General features: G+C 35.3%; 1 pseudogene; it reads right to left on the bottom strand.

Annotated features, from left to right (window-relative positions):
• Positions 1–628: 628 nt before the first annotated feature.
• LOC123248908 lies at positions 629–1,416 on the bottom strand (annotated as a pseudogene).
• Positions 1,417–5,702: the final 4,286 nt, after the last annotated feature.

The raw sequence follows: 5,702 nt of genomic DNA, 5'->3' as shown, positions 1-5,702 counted from the left end.
CCTCCATGAATTTTTCTCTGGTGTAAGCATGATGTGTCTTCTTTTCAAACATGACAAACATGGAAATATATATTGTATGTTAGCACAAATACAACCTATATACCATTGCCTGCTATTCTGGGGAGGAGGGAAGAGTGGAAGGAAGGGATGGAACATAGATTGCAAAATGTCAGAAAATGATTATTAAAAATTGTATTGACAAGTAATACAGAAAAAAATGAAAAGAAAGAACCCCCTGAATACTAAAAATAATTGTTCCCACCTTTATGTTCACAGATGAGAACATAAATATTTTTCAATTGCATGTAAAACTTAAAATCATTAGAATAGATACATCATGATATAATAATGTTAAACTTTGTTTTTATTCATTTATTTTTTTAAATGCAACTATAAGTAATGTTTCTAGAATCTAAAAGCATTCTGGACTGAAATAGAAGCTTCTTTTTCAGATTCGTATCATCTAGTCAAGTTAAAAAGAAATCTCCATTCCTACAGCACTTAATACCAACATTAAAATAAATAAATATGTTTGAATGGACAGGAAATGCCTATGGTTCACTAAAGCCATTTGAAGGAGTTAGTTTGGTGAAAATAGTGGTAAATAGTGGGAGCAACAGAGGTCACTCTAGATATTGTCCACGACCTTAAACTCACTTAGGTCCTTCACAAGATTCTTCTGAGATGCCCACTTGATTTTTGCTTGGATTTCGTCCTGCTTCTCTTTCTTAATGAAGGACTTTTCTCATCTTCATCATCTCAGCCTCATCTTCCGGGATACAGCAGGAAAGTTGAGAGAAGCCATTTTCTGTCATTTTTAGTACTTGGTAGAGGAAACATAAGAGGTCTTCACAGCATTCATCAGGTCACTGGCCATCCAGATTGGAGACATCACACTATCCATCCCAGAGATGACCCTATTTAGGTTCTGAATCTCTGCTAAGTATGGGCCAATGCAGGCCAAGTCAAGACAATGGCCAGCAATGTTCTTCCCAATTATCCATCCCTGAACCTGCCTCAGCAATTTTCTTAGCTGCTCGAATTACATTTGATATTTTTAAGTGGTCCTTTACTTCTGGTGAAATCATGATCATGCGTTTCTTTTTACCCAGGACAATAATACCTTTGCCACCATCATCCCATTTGTGAATACTTCAGCATCCAGTTTACTTTTCTCTTCTTGAAAGCTTTCTGTTCTCAGGGAAGGTGAGCCATGATATTGCACTGCATACATTTTGACCAATAATAGTTTGTTCATCTTTAGATGTTTGTTATACTTCTGATATCCAAATCTTGAGTCTCAAAATCAAAATCAGCCAACTCTTCAGAAGTTCTTTTCAGCAACACAGCTTTTCTGATGCCCAAAATGTCATCATGCACCAACTGTGAAGCATTAATGAAGTCATTTTAATCCATTGGTAACAAGAGTCTCCAAAAGTCTTTCAACTGCCAGAATCTTTACCTCTAGACTGTGGGATTCCCTTTGAAGTTTATGTAGCCTGCATGTGCAGCAGTCATTTTTGTGGTGGAAGGGGATATTTTGGAGAGGAGGATCCCAAGTCCCTTTGCCAGATGCTGCTACCACCGACATCAATGTCACTTGGTCTGCTAATTAAGTCTTTTTAAAAAATCCTTACCTTCCTCTTAGGATCAATACTGTGTATTAGTTCCAAGGCAGAAAACTGGTAAGGGCTAAGCAATGGGAGTTAAGAGACTTCTCCAGGATCACATAGATAAGAAGTGTCTGAGTACAGATTTGAACCCAGGACTTCCACTCTCCAGGTCTGGCTTTCAGTCCACTGAATCACCTAGCTTCCCTCTAAGTCTTGAGAAAAATTTAAGTAATAAAAAAATTATATTCTACACATCATTTCCCAATTGATAAATGGTCAAAGGACATAAACAGACAGTTCTCAGATGAAGAAATCAAAGCTTTCTCTAGAAAAAAAAATTCTTCAAATAGCTAGTGATTACAGAAATGCAAATTAAAACAATTCTCAGATACCACCTAACTCCTATCAGATTGGCTAATATAACCAAAAAGGAAAATGAAAAATGTTGAAGTAGATATGGGAAAATTAGGACTCTAATACACTGTTGGTAGAGCTGTGAACTAATACAACCATTCTGGAGAGCAATCTGGAACCATGCTCAAAGAGCCATAAAGATATACATGCCCGTTAGCCCAGATCTGTATTCCAAAGAAATTAAAAAAAAAAAAAAAAAAAAAAGGAAAATACGGATAGTGGCAAAGAACTGGAAACTAAAGGGATATCCATCAATTGGGAATGACTGAACAAGTTGTGGTATATGGTTGTAATGCAATACTATTGTGCCATAAGAAATGATGAATTGGATGATTTTAGAAAAACCTGAAAAGACTTCTATTAACTGATGCAAAGTGAAATGAGCAGAACCAGAAAAACACTATATACATTAACAGCAATATTGTACAATGATCAACTGTGAAGGACTAAACTATTTTCAGTAAAGCAAAGAGCCGAGACAACCCCAAGGGTCTCACAATGCAAAATGCTATCCACAGCCATAGAAGGAACTGCTGGCATCTGAATTCAAATGGAAAAATACCATTTTTCATTTTATTTTCTTCATGAGTTTTTTCTTATATTTACTATATGTGTTTTCTTTTACGACATGAGGAATATGGAAATATGTATTGTATGACAATATGGGTGTAACCTATATCAGATTATTTACCATCTCAGGGAGGGAAGAGAGGAAGAAGGGAGAGAACTTGGGTCACAAAATGTCAGAAAACAATTGTTAAAGAGTATTTCTACCTGTAATTGGAAAAAAAAGAAGAATAAAAGTTAGAAAAGGAAAATTTTTTATTCTTCATGTTACATGTAGAAACAAGTTTTAACATTTGTCTTTTGAATTTTTGATTTCTGTATTCTCTCCCTCTCTCTTCTCTTCTCCCCTCCTTGAGAAAGCAATCAATTTGATATAGATTACACATGTGCAGTTGTGTAAAGCACATTTTCATATTAGCCAAGTTGTGAAAGAAAATACAGACAAAAAAGACAAGAAAAATAAAGTTTTTTAAAAAATATATATACTTTGATCTGCATTCAGATTCCAACAGTTTTAAGGAAAAGATATTTCTTGGCCCACCTGATGGGGATCTCTGGCAGATATTCCTCTTACTCCAGAAACTACTTATCTGGGCAATTGACTTAATCTCTCACAGCCTTAGTTTAATTATCTGTAAAGTGGGTACAATAATAGCACCTACCTCCCAGCATTGCTGTGAGGATAAAATGAGTTAATATTTATAAAATTCTTTGTAAACCTTAAAGCCCCAGGTAATAAAATAACAATAAAAGAGAAAATCATCATCATTATGATTATTTCAAACATAAAAGCTAGCACAAATCAGAAACATCCGGATTAAAATTGGGAAACAGAGTAGTTCAGTTCGGAAGGAATGTAAAATTATAGAATTTGACGGTTGGAAGTGACTGAGCAGCCAATAGTCTAGTCCCCATATAAAATGAAATGGTACTCAAGAAAACCGTCCACATGTCATAAAGGATTTCCAATACCAGCGTCAGAGCTTAAACTTCATTTGGTAAACTATGTTAAACCACTTTTTTTTTTAAGAGCAGAGTAACATGATTATGACAGTGTATTAGAAAAATTATTTGGGCAAGAATATAGAGTGGGGAGTTGGAGAAGTAGATGGAGAGAAGTTAGGAGACCTTAACTAGTCTGGGAGAGAAAATTTGAATGTCTAAAACAGGGGGTCGACAACCTTTTTGGCCGTAGGAGCCATAAACGCCACACTTTTTAAAATGTAATTTCGTGAGAGCCGTACAGTGCTCACAGTGCCGCTCCTGTAACAGCGCCTGAAAAAAAATGACTTCATGGCTCCTGCAGAAAGAGCCATACATTGCCGACCCTTGCTCTAAAGTAAGGTGGCTTTAGTGGAAATAGAAACTAGTACCAACAATAGAGAGAGCTTGTGAAAGTTGAAGCTTGGCAACTGATTGAATATGTGGGGTGAAGGAGAGAAAAGAGTTAAAGTTGGCTTCAATCTCAAAGAGTTGGGTGACTGAAGATTATGTTTCCATTAACATAGGCTGTGAGACTAATGCACTATTGGTAGAGTTATGGTCTGATCCAACCATTCTGGGAAGCAACATGGAACTATGCCCAAGGGGCTCTAAAATTGTACATACCCTTATACCACTACTTGGTCTGTATCCCAAAGAGATATGAAAAAGGGAAAGGGACCTATTTGTACAAAAGTATTTATTGCAGCTCTTTTTGTGGTGGCAAAGAATTGGAAATTGAGGGGATGTCCATCAACTGGGAATGGCTGAAAAAGTTGTGGTAGGCGATTCTGATGGAATGCTATTGTGCTATAATAAATGACAAGCAGAATGATTTCAGAAAAAAATGGAAAGACTTATATGAACTGATGCAAAGTAAAGTGAGCAGAACATTGTACAGAGTGACAGCAATATTTTTTTAATGAACCGTGAATGACCTAGTTATTCTCAGCATTGAAGGGATCCAAGACAAGCCCAGAGACTCCATGAAAAACGTTGTCTGCCCTCAGAGAAAAAACTGAAGGAGTCTGAATGCAGACTGAAGCATACTACATTTCACTTTCTTTCCCCTTTTTTGTTTATTTGAGATCTCTTTCACAAAATGACTAATATGGTAAATGTTTTACATGATTGCATATGTAAAATCTATATCAGATTACTTACTGTCTCTGGGAGGAGGGAAGGATACAAAGGAAGAGAGGGAGAATGGGAAGGAGAGAGAGATCTTGGAACTAAAATAATTTTTTAATGAATGTTAAGAATTGTTTTTACATGTAATTGGGAAAAATAAAATTATTTTTAAAAAATAAACCATGAGAAAGGGAGATGAATTCGGTTTTAGAAATATTGAATTTAAGGTGTGAACAGACAATGTATGGAAATGTGAAAAACTAAGCTAGAAATAAGAGATTGAAACCCTAAAGAGAAGTTAGGGTGAAAACATAAATTGAGGGATCACCTGTATAGAGAAGATAATAACTGAAACCATTGGAGTAGATTAGATCACCAGGGATAGAGTGTAAAGAGAGAAGAGGAAAATGTGGAATCAGGAAAAGAAACTAAAGGCACAGTCAGAGAGGTTTGAACAAAGGATGGTATAATGAAAGCCAAGAAGAGATTAGAGTATCAAAAAAGGATAAATTTGTAGGATTACAATCATTCCAGAGAAGGATCATTTTAAAATTTTCTGTCCTTATCTTCTGTGGTTCTTCTATGGCATTTGACTCTTTGGACCAAAGTGGACTATAAATTCTCCTTGGCTTTCTTTTGTGTCTGTGTTCACATTGTCTAGAACAGTGCCTGCCAGAGAGTTTAATAGGGTGTTTGGTAAATATTTATTGACTGATTTTCATATTTAAGATATGTGGTGTGTTAATAAAATTAGCCTCATTTCCATTTTTACTTCCTAATTTCAATTCTAGAGATTGTCTGTGCAATGTGTTCATAACTAACTGCATGGTTTCATTTTTAAAAGGACAACTCAAGGATAAACTATGATTATTGTCTTTCAAATAATGTCTTGTATTATATAATAATTTATTTTAACACCATATAGTATTTTCACAAAATAATAAAAACCCACATATATAGTACTTTAAGATTTACTAAGTATTTTCAACTATGACC

The sequence above is a fragment of the Gracilinanus agilis genome, chromosome 5 (assembly GCF_016433145.1).
Source record: "Gracilinanus agilis isolate LMUSP501 chromosome 5, AgileGrace, whole genome shotgun sequence".
NCBI classification, from domain to species: Eukaryota; Metazoa; Chordata; class Mammalia; order Didelphimorphia; family Didelphidae; genus Gracilinanus; species Gracilinanus agilis.
The sequence above is the reverse complement of the archived record's forward strand: the minus strand, read 5'-3'. Positions and strand labels throughout refer to the sequence as shown.